The sequence below is a fragment of the Gossypium hirsutum genome, chromosome D01 (assembly GCF_007990345.1).
Source record: "Gossypium hirsutum isolate 1008001.06 chromosome D01, Gossypium_hirsutum_v2.1, whole genome shotgun sequence".
Taxonomy (NCBI): Eukaryota; Viridiplantae; Streptophyta; class Magnoliopsida; order Malvales; family Malvaceae; genus Gossypium; species Gossypium hirsutum.
The window spans coordinates 55270121-55292278 of NC_053437.1; positions in this window are offsets into that span (position 1 = coordinate 55270121).

The following is a 22158-nucleotide window of genomic DNA, read 5'->3' on the forward strand; positions in this document are numbered from 1 at the left end:
ATATATTTAGAATTGACTTAGTAACTTTCTTGAGGCGAAATCATAGGGGACATAAAAATCTAAAATGATATAGGCACTATTTCTTTGGATCGTTTGAGCCTTTTCAAGCCAACCCTATGATATTAGACCCTTGAAACTGCAATTTTGAGCTTAAAGGCCCATTTTTGCAATAAACCTACATTATAAGCCAGTTACCATCTTTTTAAAATTATATTAATCTTGTGCACCTATCTTAACTAAAGTTGTCTTGGGAATCAATATTTGAGGAAAATTTCATAAAGATGTATGTGCTCATGCTTAAAAAAAAAAGCAAAGCAAAGTTTGCTCAGTCTTCAAAAAAGAAAAATGTATGAGTTTGAGTTCAAAATAAGTTTGGGGGTGTTCCAAAGGTTCACTTAAAGAAAAATGTTGTATTACGAGAAAACCAAGACAAAGTTAAAGGTTAGGATTTTTAAAACCAAAATGTCTTATCTCTTAAAATCCCTACCTTTAACTGAGCCCCATTACAACCTTATAAAAGACCTATTGATTTGATGATTATGTCACCTACATTAGTGGAGAGGAAATCTTAAGTTTAACATATGAAGATCATAAATAAGCCTTGTGATTGTTTGCTTGATTGATAGGAAATTATGTTGAATGAAGAATGTTATATATGGTTGTGACATACATGCAAACTATGATTCATGTTGGCATATTTTGAAGCTTAGTATAATCTTAAGGAATGTTTGCATATGAATTACTTGTTAATAAAGAAGATCGATAAGCATGAAGTTATTAATGCATGATTATGGGACAAAGATTGATGCTGCTTACACAATTAGCAATTTTACCTTAGCAAGACCTTTTGTTGTGCATAAACATTACTCGGGATGAGCAATGATTTAAGTTTGGGGGTGTGTAAACGGAAAAATATATAGGATTTTTCCTATGTAATTTATCACCTTTTTTACTTAAAAATGTTGTTAAAACTAAGTAATTGTTCAATAAATTAATGAAATATGTGAAAATATGAAATTAGGACATAAAAATTATTAAAATGTGATTTTATGCTTTATTATATAGTTTTCATGCAATAAATGGCTTATTTTATATTAATTTGAATATATTATATTTTTAAGACAAAAAGTGGGCCATGCATGATTAAATTAAATAATAAAATATAAAATTATATTTAATAATTTATTTTAAAATATTTCATTAATAATTTGAGTGTTAATTAATTAATTAAATTGGATAAAATTTATTCTTTAGTCCTCTAACTTGTTGATTTATTCTGGATAGGTTTGATAGCTTTGCTGGATTACAAAACAATCCAAATTGGAGACCAAGTTGACCCAATATTCGGCTACACATGGCTGTCCATTTAAACCATTCTTTGGTTTAATTACACAAGGTCCTTGCGGTGCTAAAGAAATTAAAGATTTGCCTGAAGACTTACGATTGACCGAGTCTCAGTCCTGAGTTGTGTGACATCCAAAATTGCTTAAAAATCAAGCAAAAAAATCAAGTCAAAAGCCACTCAACATGGCCAGCCACAATTTGAGGAGATTTGAAGAGGTTAACATCTACTATTTTTAGCAAACTATCCCCCTCTCCACACCTATAAATAAGACCCTCTCATTCATTCATTCATCATCCTTCAAGCATCCATCAATCATTCCTCATTCATTCTCATCATTCATCCTTCTCTCTTTTCTCCAAATTCTCTTAGTCTTTTCCATTCCCACACCTAGCATCATCTCTTCATAGAGATTTTAGCCATTAAGCCTCTTCAAGAACCCTTGGTCGGCAACCTTAGAGAGCCATCAGCAAAGGAGCAAAGCAAAGGAACGAATGAGCCTCGTCAGTCGGAGCCTTTGGTGACAGCCACTCTGAATTGGGTTTAATCTTCCTTTTCTTTAATTTAATTTAAAGATGTTTGCTATGTGTTGTTTGTTCTTGTTTACAAGAATGTTAGCTTAATTTTATTGAAGCTAGGATGATTGCTTTGATTAAATAATATTTATTTGATTCATGCTTATAATGTTTGTGCCTCAATCGATCATGTTTTCAATTAGAATCAAGTTTGTATTTCGTTCATACGTGATTGAAATGCACTTGAATTAGCTGAGTGATCCTGACCAGACGACAGGTAATGAACACATAATTGAAATGTGCATGCTCAATTTAGATCCTAACCCAATTAAATTTGAGGTTGCATAACAACTGTGACCAAGGTTTGTTATCTGTATAGTTTTTAGATTTGTGTGATTAAATTGTTTCAAACTTGACATGTCCCTGTTACCTCACACGAATGCTAAGAAACCCTTAGTAAATAAGGATCAATAAAATGCGTATTCACTAAGTAAAGGGTTCTGAAAGGACGTAATGTGGTTTCCAAACTCATGAAAGATCGAGTTGCCATGAAATGTTTTTCCGAATGTTATTAAGCATGTTGATAATAAATTGAGTTTAATTAAAGTAATTTTCCTAGTTTATTTATGCTATAATTGTTGCAAATTGTGTTTAATTTTACTAAAATCTATTTCACTCATATTGTTTGCATACTTACGATAATTTGCATTAGGGATCAGTGCATTTAGTTTAATATATTTTAATCACCACTTCTCAACTATATTGTGTTTTTATTTACCAAATTGTTAGTATAATTTTACAAATTAAGTGACTTAGCACAAATACAATCCCTATGGAGACGATAACTTGATACTTACTTATTACTTGATAACGACTGTGTACACTTGCACAAACCTACGCGTTTGACATCAACGACAAACCCGAAACAAAATCCATAGTAATCCTTTCCCACTTCCATTGAAGAATTTCTATTGGTTTCAACAAACTTGAAGGGAATTGATGTTCAACTTTCACCTTTTGACAAACCAAACATCCAGCCACAAAATCCGTAACATGACACTTCAACTCAAGTCACTAATAAATCTCACAAAGGTCATGGTATATTACCACTACCAAGATGCATAACGTATGGGCTACTATGTGCCTCGGTAAGGATCACTTGTCTTAAATCCACATCTTGCAGCACACACAATCTACGTCAAAAATTCAAGATACCTTTTGCATTAATATCAAAGACTCCCTCAACACCTTGCTCAACTTGACAAATCCTTTTTAACAATTCTCCATCTAATGGCTACTTTTCCTTAATTTGTTGAGACAAATTCGATCTCACTTGAAGTTCAGCTAACAAACCACCATCACTAGCCAAAATCAAGCGTGCAAATATAGCTCTCAACCCCATCATTGATTTCCTACTTAATGCATCGGAAACAACATTCGCTTTGCTAGGATGATACTCAATCACACAGTCATAATCCTTCAAAAGTTTGATCCAACTCCACTCCCTTAAATTTAACTCCTTTTGGGTGAGGAGATATGTAAGGCTCTTATGACCCGTATAAATTACACACTTTTCCCTATACAAATAATGGCTCCAAATCTTAAATGCAAACACCACCGCAGCTAACTCCAGATCATGATGTGGGTAGTTCCGCTCCTGCATCTTCAACTGTCTCGAAGCATAAGCCACCACTTTACCTTCTTGCATTAACAGACAACCAAGTCCTGTATAGGAAGCATCACTATAAACTAAAAAATATTTTCCAGGTTCCGGTTGAATCAATATAGGTTCCTTACTCAAAATTGCCTTAAGCTGTTCAAAACTCTTCTGCCTTTCATCAGTCCACTCTAAAAACCACATCCATCTGAAGTAGTTTTGTCAAGGGTGCAGCAATAAGGGAAAACCCTTCCACATATCTATGATAATAACCAGCCAAACCTAAGAAACTCTGAACTTCCATTACACTCCTAGGTCACTTCCACTCTAAAATTGCCTCAATCTTCTTAGGATCCACACGAATCCCTTTTGTCGAAACCAGATGTGCCAAAAATGCCACTTACTTAAGCCAAAATTAACACTTAACTTCGCATATAGTTGCTTATCCCTCAGAATCTGTAAGACAACCCTTAGATGCTCGTTGTGATCCTCCTCAGAACTAGAATACACCAAAATGTCATCTATGAAGACGACTACAAATTGTTCCAAATATGAATGAAATACTCGGTTCATCAAATCCATGAACACGACAGGAGCATTAGTTAAACAAAACGGTATCACCAAAAACTCATCATGCCCATACTGGGTCCTAAAAGTAGTTTTCAACACATCAGACTCCTTCACCTTCAACTGATAATACCCAGATCTTAAGTCTATCTTCGAGAACGTCGTTGCACCTCAAAACTGATCAAACAAGTCGTTAATTTGAGGCAAAGGATACTTATTCTTAATGGCCAGCTCATTCAACTGCCAATAATCTGTATGCATTCGCATCGTACCATCCTTCTTTCTCACAAATAAAACCGGTGCACCCTACGGAGATACACTCAGTCGATTGAATCCTCTATCAAGTAACTTTTGCAACTAAAGCTTTAACTCTTTGAACTCTTTTGGTGCCATGTGATAGAGTGCAATGGACACCGGTGCAGTACCAGTATAAAGCTCAATTCCAAACTCCACTTCTCTTTCCATCGGTAAGCCAAACAACTCTTCAAGAAACACATCAGGAAAATCCCTAATGATTCGAATATCCTAAACTCTCAACTCCTTATTAACCGAATTCATCACATAAGCTAGGTAAGCTTCACAACCTTTTCCCATCATCTTTTTAGCCTTCAAAGCCAAAACCATATTAGACAAAAATCCCAGTCTTTCACCAACCACGACGATTTCCAGCCCATCACTATTCATTAAAGTAATTCGCTTGGTTTTGAACTCTACCTTAACCTTATTCTCAGTCAACCAGTTCATACCTAAAATAACAGCAAATCCATAAAATGGTAGTTCCATGATATCAACAGAGAAAAATTTCCCTTGTATCTTAAGAGGACATCTATGATAAACCTTATTCACTTAACTTACAAGATAATTCACTCAAAATATATGAATGTGTAGAACCAGAACAAACCAAGGAATATAATGGAATAGATTGCAAATTGAAAGTACCTGCAATAAAATCAGTCGAATCTTGATCATTAGGTTCCCTAATAGCATAAACCCGAGCTGGGCCTCTGGACTTAACTTGTGAAGAAACAATGTGAGTAATAATTCATTGTCCAATCGGTCTTCCATTACCTCTACAATGACCTCAGCCCCTAGCAGGCGTAGCAATAGGTGTCGAACTCTGAGTTTGTGAAACTTCAATTCTATTCGGGCAGTCCCTCAGATAATGTTGTTTCAAACAAAACTTATAACATCCAACCGTCAACTTATGACACTCTTCAGGATGCCTACAATCGCAATAAGCACAAAGCGGCATCTAGAACAACTAGCTGAACCACCAGTGTTAGCTACAACATTACTCTACTGTTTAAACTGACTCGATCGAGACCCACGTCTTATACCCCTACCATAACTGTAATTATCTCGCCCTCTCTTAGGCTGTCATCCAGAAGCATCATTAGAAACCCTCTTACCAATCACAAACACTATAGAACGAGCTAGCTCAGCCAAAGTCTCCTCCACAACCTTGGATTTTTCCACAAGATCATCAAATAACTCTGTATTTTTTTCCATTAAGCAAACTTGAATCTCACGATTGAGCCTAAAATGGAACGTCTTACAATGGTCCTTCTCAGTCAACACCATCTTAGGAGCATACTAACTAAGGTGCACAAACTCTACCTCATAGTCAGCCATAGACAAACCACCTTGCACAATATCCAGAAATTCCTACTTAAGAGCTTCCATATATTGCTGGCCCATAAACTTCCTCCTAAACACCTCTATGAAATAAACCCAAGTTTAACAATCCATGGTTGTACCTCTCTTAACAGTATTCCAACAACGATGTGCCTCCCCAACAAGTAACGACATAGTAGAACCCAATTTCTCCTTATCAGAATAGGACATCTACTTGAGGATCCTTTTGACTCCTTCTAGCCAGTACTCAATTATGGTCGAATCAGTCCATTTAAATCCAAAAAACTCTTTACCACCCAACACCCGTAGACGTTCAAATGGAAAGCCTCGACTCACAACTATAGAATTGGCAGGTGCAGGAGCAGGGTTAGCACTATCAATCCGCTAAAATGCTTCAATTATTGCTTCCATCATAGGGCTACACTCTTATCAGGAATATTCACTCTACGCGATGGCACAGGAGGTGCAGAGGATGTACCATCCTTCTAAGACTAGCTCTCACATTCATATGTCTATGAGGCATATCTAATTATCTAGCATATACATACGAATAAATAAACAATGTGAGTGGCGAGGAAAATGACCAAGTTTGATTCCTACAAAAAAACATTAGGATTAAAGGCAATTTGTTCCCACTCCTACCCTACATGCATGAGATTCAAACAATCAAAATAATTCAACCACTTGGGTCTCCAAGATGTATGGATTATGAAACCCCAATCAATAAATCAACAATAATCACCTAAGTCTGTGAGTTATTGAACCTAGGCTTTGATACCACCAAATGAAACACCCTATACTCAGCACAGTTGCCGAGCTCGAGTGCTAAGATGCTACAACACTGTGTCACATTGATTTAATCATAATCAACACATTTAGTATACAAACATCTTTACTTTTTTTACTATAGCAATCATGCGAATATTAAGCCATGCGAACACAAATTAGTGTTTAATGGTGCTAATACACAATAATCAAACATAAAATGGACATACATCGAGCATTGGAACCACTTAGCCAATTTTCCCAAAAATTTTACGTATGTATCGATACTGTCTCGATGGCATCGATACCACATGGAAAATCGATATCAAACTTGCATTTCATATCTCGCCAAATTTTAAAGCATCAAAAATTATCGGTACCATTCGAAAGGTACTGATAAACTTACCCCGATTTATGGATACCAAATCTATACTCGGGCCGAGTTATTAATACCAAATCTCTATTCTGTCTTCCTACACTTTCGAAAAATTACAGAGGTATTGTTTTTAAAGCCATAATCGATACATCTGCTCCAAGTTACAAAAGTTCAGCATATGCAAGCATTAAAACCATTCAACTTAATCCCTAAACGTCATGCTTCATTCACCTAGTCAAATAAGCATCAAAATGTCTTAAATAGTAGCCCAAATACCATGTTCAAGACCACATGCTTCCAAACATAAACAACAAGCACATAGCCCAAAAATGACTTAAAAAAGCCAATATAAAGTCTACCACATTACCTTAAAGTCCCATATAATAAATAAACCAATTACACCTACTATAGCAACTAAATAATCGACTTAGATCACCTCTCGAGACCACACCACTCACACCGACACTAAGTATTTGCAATGGTTAAAATGGAATGGGTGAGCTTAACAAGCTCAGTGAATACTCAGAATAACCACTATGAAATCAAGTCATTATGCAACAAAGGAAACAATCATAACATATTTTTAACATCATTACCTTAATATCATATTTCATGCACTTAACCAATTTTCATGCAATCTTCTATTCATTATTTACAAGATTATTCAAACACACAAAATGTAATACATGTAAAACATATTTAATGATAATTTGGCTCTTGAGACTACGAAACAGGAAGTTGACTCTATCACCACGTATCAGATACACAGATCTCCAACACACCACATTAACTCGTAGAGACGAACATATCCCATAAGTAAAGCATATAGCTACACTCTCTAACACAACAATCACACATATCCCGATGAATGAAGCGTAGCTCACATTCTCTTATCTCTCTAAAAATTTTCTCAGGCTTCAACGCCCCAAATATCACAACACATATAATTGAGTACTCAAAATCTTATGGCATGCCAACTATATCCAACGATCTCATAAAATCACAAGGCCAAAATACCCACACAATCATCATATATTACTTACTAATTATCGGCACATATGCACTGCATAACCACATCATTAGCATATTATACACACTGTCACATGACATAAATAACATACCCTCATAATTATTGGCAGAACAGTCATCCCAACATATGTTACATAACACCCTAGTTCTCCTTATCAAAATTTACAAGCACATTTATCACATATTTAGCATAGGTAAGAGAAACACTTACACTCAAAATTTAGAGAATGGGTTTAAGCTACCTCTAAATTCCCAAATAACATAATGAATTGCTTATGTGCAGCTATTCCAAAACACTCAACGAAAATTAGCTCCCGTTGAAAACTAAAAGCTTAGGCAAGCTTTTCTTTGCCTTTATATCTACATGTTGAAGGCTCTATTGACTCTGACACTTCAACAAGATAACCACACAAGTATACAATCACCAATCAGCTAATAATTCACCTTAAATAGTCACAAACTTAAGCCTAAACTATGTGTTCTTTTAACCAAAACCTTCGACATGGAAAAATTTAAATTTGAATATCTCAGTCAATACTTAATCTTTTCGTATGAAACTAGTTTCATTAATCTACATATTCATCTATGACTAATTCCCAACCTTTAAACTGCACAAAACTATACATTTCAAAGTATCGAAATTTTTTTACAAGTTTTGGCCATTACGACGAAAATTCATTAAAACTCGAAAATTTCTTAACAAAATTTTAAAGTAAATTTAGAAACCTTCTAATTATGTTAAAACAAGTTGAATAGAACTTTAAAAAAAAATTTAATCCACAAACCTGAAATCCACCATTAATAACCAAAATTTCGGCTTTTATCTAAAACATATGTTTTAATAGCTAAAAATTCAATTTGAAAGTCTAGATTACATTTAAAACTAATAGGAAGATGATTGATTTCCTTGAAAGTAAGAAAAATGAACTTTGATGAAATTTTGAAAAATCCGCTCTTAAAGAAGAAGAAGAAATTAATGAGATTTTTTAGTGTTTTCTTGGTTTTAATGGCAATTTATAGCTTGAATGTTGGTGGAAATCAATAGGGATTAGGATTTAGATTAAAAAATTAATTGGGAAAGCAAGGGGTGACACAAGCAAAAGAGAGGAGAAACTATCGTGAATCAAAGCTATAGAAGGGGGATTTTTAGATTCAATTTAAAATTTTGGGCAATTTGCTTCATAAAAACTCTTAGTTTTGACTCTTTTACAAATTAGTCCTATTTTCAAAATTAAAGATATTTAAAACCCATTTTTAGAAATTGACTTAATTTCCTAATAGCCACTGTCGAAAACATTATGGAATACCAACTTTAAGAAATTTCGAGCACATATAGGCTAAAATTCTAAAAATACCCTCGAAACTCCTAAGTCTTATTTTGGGGTGTTATATATTCCAATTTTGCATATACATAATTGTATTCATTTGCCAACTTCCAAATTCAACAATTCCAAACATAGAAAAATACTAAAATTTCTTCACCAGGGACATGCTATTAAACTAACAAAAGATATTCACCAAAAATGTTGAGTTTAGGCATCTGTCTGGATGCTGAAGTCAATGCTCGGGATCTCGCCTTAAACCTAACCTGCACAAGGAAAACAAGTTGTACGCTGAATGATAAAACTTAGTGGTATTTCTATAATTGAAGAAGTAAAATGGAAATTATGTAAATTAACACATTTAAAACAATATGCCATCTAACCAAATATCAACATCATACGATAGAGAACTAATTATGTCATATATTCATCTCTTTACATATTCAACCAACCAACATAAGAATATATTGTATTACCATACCGATTCCCGTATCGAATTGATTGGTTTGTCTCATTTTCATATCAATCTTTCGAACTTATAAATCTAATTCACATAATCATGATCAAAAGCAATTCAATTCATATAATATTATCAACTTTCCATTTTAGATCCCTATGAACCTGACCCAGACTTGAACAGAGACACGGATCTGACCAACACACCAAATTTGGCACCTAGTGCCTCAACGGAAAATCCAAAGTAAATATATTGTGCCCAATGCTCATCGGTATAACCGAAGTAAAATTTGTGCCCAACACTCATCAACACGTAGTTGAAGTATCCCGTACTCAATCTAACCTATGGCATATTAATAGGATACAAATATTTCAATTCATAATATAGCTCAATTTTATATTTCATATTTTCAATTCATCAATATATACATGTAGCATAACATGAGTCATCTCAATTCATAGCCAATTTTGCAATTTTCTCAAGTTATAATATTTTCAATTCTATTCAATTTAGTCCTCTTTCTCGATATTCAAACATTATTGTACCAATTCAATTCAACTAATCAATAAAAGTTTACCTCCACATCATACCATGTTAAACAATAGAAATATTCAGCAATTTAAGTGGTTTGAATTATAAAAATACAAACTAAAAATTTCGAGCTATTCGTCAATGATTTTAGCTTTTCGTTTCCCTTTCAAGGAATCCGAGTCAACATTAGCTGCAGATTAATATAAAAATACAATTCCATCAATATTTCACCAAATTCACAACCAATTATCATTTTATAAAAATTTTGCAATTTATTCAATTTAGTCCCTAAAATCAGAACTAACATAACTTTCAATTTAAATCTCCAATTTGCAATCCAATTTCACTATTATTCATTAAGGACCTCTTATTTTTTATTTCTACATTAAATTTTAAATTTTATTCAATTCTATCCCTGATGTACAAAACTATCAATTAAATTCATAATTGAGTCCCTTTTCACATCTAAGCTTAAAATATATCAGTTTAACACCTAAAACTTCAAGAAATAATTGTTGGTGACTTTCTAAAACTTTAAAAGTTTAAAAAATTGGTACATGGGATAGCTAAATCCAACTCTTGTAACCTAAAAAACATAAAAATTACAAGAAAATGACTAAATTGAACATACCAAATTAGGGTCTAAAGCTTCAAATGTTTTCTTAGGTTTTCTTTCTTTTTGGTTTTGGATGGATGAAGAAGATGATGGAATCTTTTCAATCCACTAATATATAGCCTAATTAGTTTAATTAATTATGTAATTAAATTTAATTTAATCTTAAAATTCTTTATTTAATTAAACTAATCATCCACATGTTATACTATCTACTAATTCATGTATATACTTGGTCTAACTACTATTTTAGACCTTTTCTTAATTACAATTTAAGTCCTCAATTAATTTCCTAATTAAAAATCTATATCGACTGAACTTTTACAAATTTGTCACTAGGCCTTAGTTCAATGCAATTTCTTCTAAATTACTTATCCAAAACTCAATTCACCTATATAATAACTTTGTAAATATTTAATAACAATAGTTACTTCCTTGGTTTATAGAAATGTGGTACCAAATCTGTATTTTCTGACACCAATAGAAACTGGGTCGTTACAATTCTCCCCCTTTAGAAATTTCGTCCCCGAAATTTACATAGAAAGAGGTGAGGATATTGGGATCTCATTGTCTCCTCTGGTTCCCAGGCTGCTTGTTCTATGATATGAATTCACCACAGTAATTTCACGAGTGGCACGTCTTTATTCCTCAGTTCTTTTACTTCTCAAGCTCAAATTTCAATCGGTTCCTCCTTAAAGGATAAATCAAGTTGAATTTCAATTTCTTCCACCGGAATAACATGAGATGGATCTGAATGATATCTTTTGAGCATGGATAAATGAAATGAATAGTGTATCTTTTTCAATTCTAACAGTTGTGCTAGGCGATAAGAGATTGGCCCAAGTCTTTCGATGATTTCGTATGACCCGATGAATCCGGGGCTCAACTTCCCTTTATGACCAAATCGCAAGACTTTCTTCCACGAAGAAACCTTTAGAAATACTTTATCACCCACTAAATACTTGATGTCTCTCCATTTTGGACCATTATACGATTTCTACCTATCGGATGCTACTTTTAATATGTCCCTGGTTAGCTATACTATATTTTCAATTTCCTAAATCAACTCTGACCCAATGATTTTTCTTTCACTCAACTCTGACCAACAGATAGGTGATCTACATCTACGACCATATAAAGCTTCATATTGAGCCATTTGAATACTCGATTGGAAACTGTTATTATACATAAATTTTTCTAGTGGTAAATAATGTTCCTAGCTAGATTCAAAATAGAGAACGCAAGCTCGCAACATATCTTATAATACTTGAATTACTCACTTTGATTGACCATCAGACGGGGATGGAATACAGTGTTGAAATTCAATCTCGTACCTAAATATTCATGCAATTACTTCCAAATTATCAAGGTAAAATGAGGATTTCGATCGGAGATAATAGGCACTGATACACTCTACAGTCTAACTATCTCGCGAATGTAAACTTCAGCCAACTTCGAGAGTGACCAATTAGTTCTAACTACTAGAAAATGAGTTGAGTTCGCCAGTCATTCAACTATCAACCAAATGACATTTCTTTTACTCGAAGATAATGGTATCCCAACTTCAAACTCCATAGTAATCCGTTCTTACTTCCATTCTGGAATTAAGATAGGTTGAAGCAATCTAGTGGGAACCTGATGCTCAGTTTTTACCCACTGCTAGGTTGGACATTTGGCAACATATTTGACAATTTATCTTTTCATTTCAAGCCACCAATAAGATTCTCATAGATCTTGATACATTTTTGCACCACCAAGATATATAGCAAAGGGACTATTGTGAGCCTCATGAAGTATCACCTCTCTCAATTCATCACTATCAGGAACACAGAGTCAATTGCAAAATCTAAGACAACCATTCGTATCAATTTTGAAATTCTCACAATCACAATGCTGGGTAAGCTTCATTTTTTCAGATAATTTTTTATTTAGTAAGTTGCGCCTCTTTGATCCGATTAAGCAACATGGGTTTGACTCTCAGCACAGCTAACAGGCTGTCATCATCACTAATACTAAGCTGAGTAAACATTGCTCGCAATTCAATCACTTCCTTTACTGAAAGCATCAACTACGACATTTTCTTTTCTAGGATGATAATCGATTACACAGTCATAGTCTTTTAACAGCTCAACCCATCAACGTTGTCTCAAATACAACATCATTTGGGATAAAAGGTATTTAAGACTTTTATGATTGATATAGATGTGAAATTTCTCACCATATAGGTAATGTGTCCAAATATTTAGAGCCAAAACTATAGTAGCAAGCTCTAAATCATATGCCATATAATTGTGTTCATGCGTTTTCAGTTGTTAGGATGCATACGCAATCACCTTACCATCTTGAATCAGTACACAACTTAAACCACTTAACGAGGCGTCACTATAAACCATAAATTATTTCCCCGAATCAAGAAATGTTAGGATCAACACTTCTGTCAACATCATTTTTAGCTTTTCAAAACTTTCCTAACACTAATTATTCCAATTGAACGACACGTTATTTTTGTAACAACTTCTTCATCAGTAGATCTATCTTGGAGATTCCTTTCACAAATCTCCTCTAATATCCGACAAAATTGAGAAAACTCCTAATATCTGACAAATTTTTTGATGCTTTCCACTGAAGGATAGCTTCGATTTTTTTAGGTCAACATGAATTCCCTCGAATAAAATAACATGTCCCTAAAATACCACCTCGAATAACCAGAACTTACACTTATTTAGCTTTTAGTAGAGTTGCTTTTCTCGAAATGTAACACCCCAAAATAGGGGCTAAAAGTTTTAAGGGTATTTTAGGAGTTTTAGCCTATATGCGCTTGAAATTTCATAATGTTGGTATTTATAATATTTTTGACAGTGGCTATTAGGAAATTAAGTCACTTTCTGAAAATGGGTTTTAAATATCTTTAATTTTGAAAATATGACTGATTTGTAAAAGAGTCAAAACTAAGAGTTTTTATGAAGCAATTTGCCCAGAATTTTAAATTCAACCTAAAAACCCTTAATCAATAGCTTTGTTTCATGATAATTGCTTTCCCTTTTGCTTGTGTCATCCCTTGCTCTCTTCTTGCTCTCCCAATTGATTTTTTATTCTAAATCCTAATCCCTATTGATTTCCACCAACATTCAAGCTATAAATCACTATTGAAACCAAGAAAACACTAAAAAATCTCATTAATTTCTTCATCTTCTTCAAGTGTGAATTTTTCAAAATTTCATCAAAGTTTCTTTTTCTTGCTTTCAAGGTAACCAATCATCTTCCTATTAGTTTTAAATGTAGTCTAAACTTCCAAATCAAATTTTTAGCCATTAAAATGCATGTTTTAGATAAAAGCCAAACTTTTGGTCATTAATGGTGGATTTCAAGTTTGTGGATTAAAACTTGGTTTTAAAGTGTTATTCAACTTTTTTTAACATACTTACAAGGTTTCTAAAGTTACTTTAAAGTTTCATTAAGAAATTCTTGAGTTTTAATGAATTTTCGTCGTAATGGCCAAAATTTGTTGAAAATTTTTGATACCTTGAAACATGTAGTTTTGTGTAGTTTAAAGCTTGGGAATTAGTCGTATGTGAATATGTAGATGAATGAAAATTGTTTCGCATGAAAAAATTAAGTATTTAATGAGAAATTTGTATTTAAAGTTTTCCATGTTTAAGGTTTTGGTTAAAAGAGAATGTATTTTATGCTTTTGTTTATGATTGTTTAAGGTGAATTATTAGCTAATTGTGGAATGAATACTTGTGTGGTTATCTTTTTGAAGTGTCAGAGTTGATAGGACCTTCAATGAGTAGAGATAAAGGCAAAGAAAAGCTTCCCTAAGATTTTAGTTTTCAACGGGAGCTGATTTTTTGTGAGTGTTTTGGAATAACTACACGTAAGCAATTCATTGTGTTATTTGGGAATTTAGAGGTAGACTAAACCGCTTCTCTAAATTCTAAGTGCACGTGTTTTCTTACCTATGCTAAATATGTGATAAATGAGCTTGTGAATTGCAATAAAGAGAATTAAGGTGTGATGTAACATGAATATGTTGTGATGACTATTGTGACAGTAATTATAGGGGTATGTTATTCATGCCGTGTGATAGTGCGTATAGTTTTCTAATGATGTGATTATGCAGTGAATATGTGTGGATAATCAGTAAGTAATATATGATGATTGTTTAGGTATTTTCACCTTGTGATTGTATGAGACCGTTGGATATAGTTGGCATGCGATAGGATTGTGAGTACTCACTTATATCTATTGTGATATTTGGGGCATTGAGGCTTGGGATAGTTTTTAAAGAGATAAGAGAATGTGAGCTAAGCTTCATTCACTGGGATATGTGTGTTTGGTGTGATGGAGAGTGTAGCTATAAGCTTTACTTATGGGATATGTTCGACTCTACGAGTCAATGTGGTGTGTTGGAGATCCATGTCTCCGCTAAGTAGTGATAGAGTCCACTTCATATTTTGTAGTCTTAAGAGCCAAACTATCCTTAAATATGTTTTACATGTATTACATTATGTGTGTTTGAATAATCTTATAAATAATGAATAAAGGATTGCATGAAATTTGGTTAAGCGTGTGAAATATGATATTGGGGTAATGATGTTAAAAATATGTTATGACTGCTTCCTTTGCAGCATAATGACTTTATTTCATAGTGGTTATTTTGAGCATTCACTGAGCTTGTTAAGCTCACCCTGTCCATTTTAACCATTGCAGTTACTTAGTGCCGGTGTGAGTGGTGTGGTCTCGAGGGGTGATCCGAGCCAATTATTTAGTTGCTATAGTAGGTGTAACTGGTTTATTTATTATATGGGACTTTAAGGCAATGTGGTAGACTTTATATCGGCTTTTTTTAGTCATTTTTTGGCTATGTGCTTATTGTTTATGTTTGGAAGCATATGGTCTTGAACATGGTATTTGGGCTACTGTTTTAGACATTTTGATGCTTATTTGACTAGGTGAACGAAGCATGACGTTTAAGGATTAAGTTGAATGGTTTTAATGCTTGCATATGCTAAACTTTTGTAACCTGGAGCATAGGTCTCGAGATTAGGGTTTTAAAAATGATAACTATGTTTTTCAAAAGTACAGAAAGACAAAATAGAGGTTTGCTATCGATACCTTGGCCCAAGTATCAATACTCGAGGTAAGTTTCCCGATACCTTTTGAAAGGTACCGATAAATTTTTATGTTTTTAAATTTGGCAAGAAAAAGAATGCAAGTTTGGTATCTATTTTCCATGTGGTATCGATACTACTTAATGGAAATATCAGTACCCTCGAGACAGTATCGATACTTACGTAACATATTTGGGAAAATTAGCTAACTTGTCCCAATGCTCGATGTATGTCCATTTTATGTTTGATTATAGTGTATTAGCACCGCTAAACTCTACTTTGTGTTTGCATGGCTTAATATTTGCATGATTGTTCTAGTAACAAGAAAAAGTAAAGATGCTTGTATATTAAATGTGTTGATTATGATGAAATCGATGTGAGACAGTGGTGTAGCGTCTTAGCACTCGGGCTCGGTGACCAGGTCGGGTATAAGGTGTTACAATATATGATGTATGATATAATTTGTAAATGAATTAAGTTGACATGATTTGGTGTGTGGTTGATATGTATATAGGTGTTATATGCTTGTTGATTTTTGAATGATGATATAGTTTGAAAACTTTCTAAGGTTTGATTTTGGCAATGTTAAAGCTTAGTTGAAAATGGCATGATTTGGTAAATGGATTAGAATGAATATGAAGTACATGAAATGGAATTATTGGATGTGAATTGGTATTGCTCCAGCTAGTGTTTGTTTAATGCTTGATATGTGTCTTTATAAATAAATGTGGAGTTTAGTGGATGATTGAATGCCGTAAGTTGTAGTGAGGATGATTGTGGCCATTTGTATATATTTTGGGTGTGTATTTAAAGTTTTTGGTGCTGGTATAGATAGTTAATTTAAGCATAAGTTGATGGAAAAATGTGATAGCATTGTAACAAGTACTATTTGGTGCATTTTTTTCCAAAACAGTGTGTTCTGTTGCGATGTCAAGCGATGTTCATCGCGACAAGCTTGAACTCTAGGATATAGCACAACGAGGAACTCTGTTGCTGCGAAAATAAGGCCATTTGGCCAAGTCAATATGTTGCGTCACTACAAGGAACCCCCTCACGTCGCCACTTCAAGTTGAACTTTTGAAAAATTTCTAAAATTGGTCCTTATTCGATCTCGAGCTAACTTTAGGGCATTCTTATGCTCGCATAAGACCCCAAAAAAGGTTTTTCATGATATTCAATGTTTGTAATACTACTATTTGCCTAAATAATAATTCAAAATGATTATTTTTCTGTGAAATGCAAAAAAATTGATTCGATAATGAATGTGACATCTCGTAACTCGAACCCGATGATTGGGTCGGGTATTGGGGTGTTACAAACCAAATCATTGGGTCTGAGCTACATAATTCTACACTCATTGTCAGAGCAACAAAGATTGAATTTTTTTATCAAATTACGTCGTTATACATTTAAATATAAACAAGGCATGCATTTATTGTGACATAGAATTAATTTTTGTCTTACACGAGCTTACAAAAACTCTTATGCTAACCCAATCTTGAACTAGAACCAAATTGTGAGATTTTACAAATTTATGGGTCGACATCGCGAATTCATTACGTCCTCATCATGGTTTTACGAAATCAGAGAGTAACGTTGCAACAACATGCACATTCACATCACAAAGGCACTCTGTGTCAGATGATGTTGCGATGTCAAGGACTCGTGGTCGTAACATTGCCCCTATTTTTGGAAAAATACACATTTGGCACCTAATTCAATTAACTTCAAACCATATCCCAAGTGTTTCATTCAACCATACACAAAAATGTAACCTTTAAACCAAGCCAATGAACAACCAATTCAAGCATTCAATCATTTAAACGAACCGTTCCATAACTTACCATCCAACCATTCAACATTTAAATATATTCAACTCCATTTTACCTATCCATGTCAAATGCTTTCAATTTCAATCTCAAAACATGTTATTTACACTAATTGGAAACAAAACAAAACAATGAGATTAACATAATTGAATCTAAGCATACTCTATGCCAATAAGCATGTTTCCATTGAACTTACCCTTTCCAAAACATCAAATAAATTCAACCAATTCATATAGACTAGATGATAGCCTAAATATACCAAACCATTCAAGAGTAACCTAATCAATCACATAGCATCAAACTTAATCAAAATAAGAACTACAATTTTTATACCAAATGGTATATTCATAATCATATATAACCACAACTTACATAAGACTATCATCTCCAAAAATGAAAATTTGCACATTAAGAGCCCTTATGTACATGCCACATAGTCTAGACTCAAGTAGAACATATAACTATCATAATTAGATAGTGTGTGCTCCTTCGTTGATCCGGCTCGAAAAGTTTCGGAATGTGACAATCTATAGGAAAGGGAAAACAACCAGAGTAAGCATTAAGAATGCTTGGTAACTTCAAATTTAATTTTTAAACTTACCTTGATCCATTAAAGCTTATAACATATCAAACATTTTGGCATTCAAAAGTGGTTATTCTTGACACATATTAGTATATCTAGGTACATATCCACATTACAACCGAATGGGTTAGTCATACTTATATATATAAATAAATATAATGCACATTAAAGACATCATTTACTTAAGGAATTCATATACATATCACCTACAAATATCAAAATATACCATCACATTTCCAATTCACATTGAGGTTTCATTTCTTTTCAATTGAATATCACTCGATGGAACTTTAGTAAAACGAATTTGGATACATGGGAATAAGTTGCTCAGACAAGCTAACAATGTATCAGGGATGCTTGCACAAGCTGACAATATAATGGAGTTGCTCATAGAAGGTGACACTATATCAAGGTGTAACACCCCACCCAGCGTGGTCTCAGTTGGCAAATTGTGTGGACAAATTATTGGCCAAGTATGAGTTAGAGAAGGTAGAATGTGTACTATCTGCCAGGATAAGTTAGTGTCGGTTGTTGTGCCATGATTAGCAGATTTTTTGACTAACTAGGTAAGTTGGTAAAAACTTTGTTGAAGATTTTTCTTTTGGTGAACTGTAGACAATATGGAGAACCCGCTATTTAGCATATTTTCTTCACGAGCTTTGTGTTGGCGGACCCTTCTGTTAGCATTTGCCTAGTGGTATGTTTCATTGGCGTGTAGAATCTTCCAGTGGTGAATTGTTGGGTCTTAGACCCGATAGTTTTCTTTGTGAGCGCAATGGATAAACCCGCAGCTGTTGAATAGTTTATCATGCTTGCTTATGGCGCGTAGTTATATTGTTCAGTTTTAGTTGGTTCCTTGTTAAGATCTAGATGGAAATCAGTTAGAGTGAAAAGATGTTTACTGTAGGATTTGTCTATAGATTGATATGTCGACCACTAAGGGGTGCTGAAACAGCTTCAAATTGTTAGCCACGTGTAGGGTTATTATGAGGGCCGTTTGGGATATAAATAACGGTGTGGCTGGTGAAGTGGGGGTTTTCCTTCTGTTTTGTTTTATTCTTGTACTTGGACAAAAGGGAGTTCTTTATTGGAGAAGAATAGTGAGTGTTTGAGAAGCGAGAGAAGGTCGTGGAGTGTAGTGGAAGACTTCATGGTGTAACTAGCTTCTTTGAGACCTTCTATGAGTCTTCAATCTGTATAAGTATCCAACTTGTATGAGTCTTTTGTGAGCCTCCTCCATGCCTATGAGTACAAGTAAATAAAATTGTCTTCTCTAAAACGTGGTAAGCTTTTGCATGTAACCATCTACATGTGCTTGTAAGTGATAAGAAACAGACACAACTTTCTTGGTGCACAAGCTCGATATCTCGAAAAGTGAGATGGGCCATTGGTAGGTCATGTTAGTTGCTAACTAGAATGGCGAATGAGACGGGCCACTAATAAGGCATATTAGTTGCTAACCAGATTGGTTGATAAAATAGGCCACTGATAGGGCATGTTAGTTGCTAACCAAAATGGCAGATATGTTGGATCAATGGTAGGGCATGTTATTTGTTACCAGCCTAGCGATACGGGTTTTTCCATAAGTAGGGCATGTTGTCCACCAAGGGAAAGTTATACTCAATAAGCGTATAGTACCTCTCAATCAATATGTTTGGGATGATAGTGGTTGGAGTTAGTAGCAGTTGTGTCTATCAAGGTAAAGTATCTGTTAGTGTTAATGAAACTGTTCTTTGGGAAAGTAGTTGTGAACCATGTTTTCCAGACGATAATGTCTATCAGGAGATACTATCCGCCGAGGATAGGTATCTGCCATTTTTTTATGTAAGAGGGTATACGCCCAATTACCTCTGCGTGAAGTATGTTAGCTTATTATTTACATATATTTTCAGTTATTCCTACTCATGATATCTAACTAATAAGGGTTGATCATTTTTATTTCTGGAGGTTGATAAGTTCTTTTGAACTTACCCATTTTCTTTCCCTTTTTCTGGTATACCACCGCGTAGAAGGCTCTTGGAAAGAACTCAGCTAGAAAAGGCAGCCTCTATCATGAGCCTTGCCTATATTCATTTTGTAACATGCATATGTACATTTTGGGGTGGCATGATTTATCAATTTTTTAGTTTGAAATGATGTTTATGTTTTTCAATATGAATATATTTTCCAAATCGTTTGGCGCACTCTAAATAGCCTGTTTGGCAAATACTTTTTAAGTACCCTGCTTTGTTTATTATAGCACAATGGTTTCAACTATTTTATTATAGGGGATTGTCAAATGTTTTCTTACGTCTTTGATAAAAAATATAAAAATAATAAATCAATTTTAAGCCTATTTTAAGTTGTAACGCGTCAGTCTGCCTGTTGGGGGTAGGGGTGTTACTAGTTTAGTGTTAGAGCCTAAATTTAGTCGATTCTCAAGAGACCGAAGATAGTAATATGCCATGATATGCATGTTACATGTTTTTAGCTAGTCCCTTGTAGTTTTGCTATATTCTGTTTGTGTTTTTAGTTTAGAATGTCTTCAAATTCACATAAGGCTGTTGGTGAAAGAATGGAAAGCAATATTCCTCAAACTCGTGGTTCGAAACCTTTGACTAATCAATGGGAAACTGGAAATGCCGCGAGAAATGTTTTTTCGAGATGATGGAATGATGGTTTGACCAATTTATGGGAACTGCTCACGTGCCTCCACCTCAACCTCAGTCTCAGCCTGTAGCTACTCCACAAAGGGTACCTATTCATATTGTACCAGTTGCGATCTAGTTTCAAGGAGATCCCGTGAGGGAGATATGTAAATGAGGTGCAAAGGAGTTTCTAGATGATATGGGTGATGATCCCATGACAACAAAGCAATGGCTATCTCGTGTACGTCGAGTAATTATGGAGCTAAAATCCACACAGACAAATCGCCTCTCATGCACTATAAACTATTTTTAAACATACTTCTTTTTTCTTTAGTACTGTTCTTTAATATGAAAGAGGATATTTAATAATTACATGTAACACCCCATACCCGGTCTGGTCGCCAAACCCTAGCTATGGAATGCCAAATTAGCCACCCAAGGTGACTCTCCTTTAACACCCAATCTAACCTCCAAAACACCATAAGTTATAATAAAACACGTATAGATTTAAGAAAACACAAGCTCGTGAATATCCGAACCTACTTTGCTTGCAAGGTCTTAACTACTATTTCCTGAAGACATAAATATTTGAATAAAGGAATTATGATAAGAACCAATTCTGAAGATAAACAATTGCATATACCTCTGAGGATAAAAGAACATATAGAATAACCAAAGGAGATCGTTGTAAGTTACTCGGCCATAACAGTTGCATTTAGATATATTTGCAGTTCAAACACTATCCCACTAACTACTAAAGTCATCGATGATCCCATATTATCCCATTCCACTAAAGAAATAAATTCAGAAGAAATCTCGATTAACCTATTTTTTAGATACCATCCCTGATAAAGTCAATTACCAGTGAATAACTTGTTTTTTACTTGCTAATCAATTCTCACTCTGACCATATTATTACTCAACTAACCATTGAGCTCTGCAGTTTCCCCTTTTTGCAGACTTCAACTACATAAATCTTGTATAAATTTCTTTGTATAAGAATTTAAGGGTGAAGGGGTGGAGATTATAAAGCCTCTAAATTTGATTCTCATATAAACACGTCAAACATAACTTTCATTAACAACATAAAATTATGCATCTCTACTCTTACCTTTATAACTTTCTACTCATCAATATAGACTTTTTAATCAAATACTTGACTATTGCTTTCAGCATTACCGGAATTAGCTCGATTG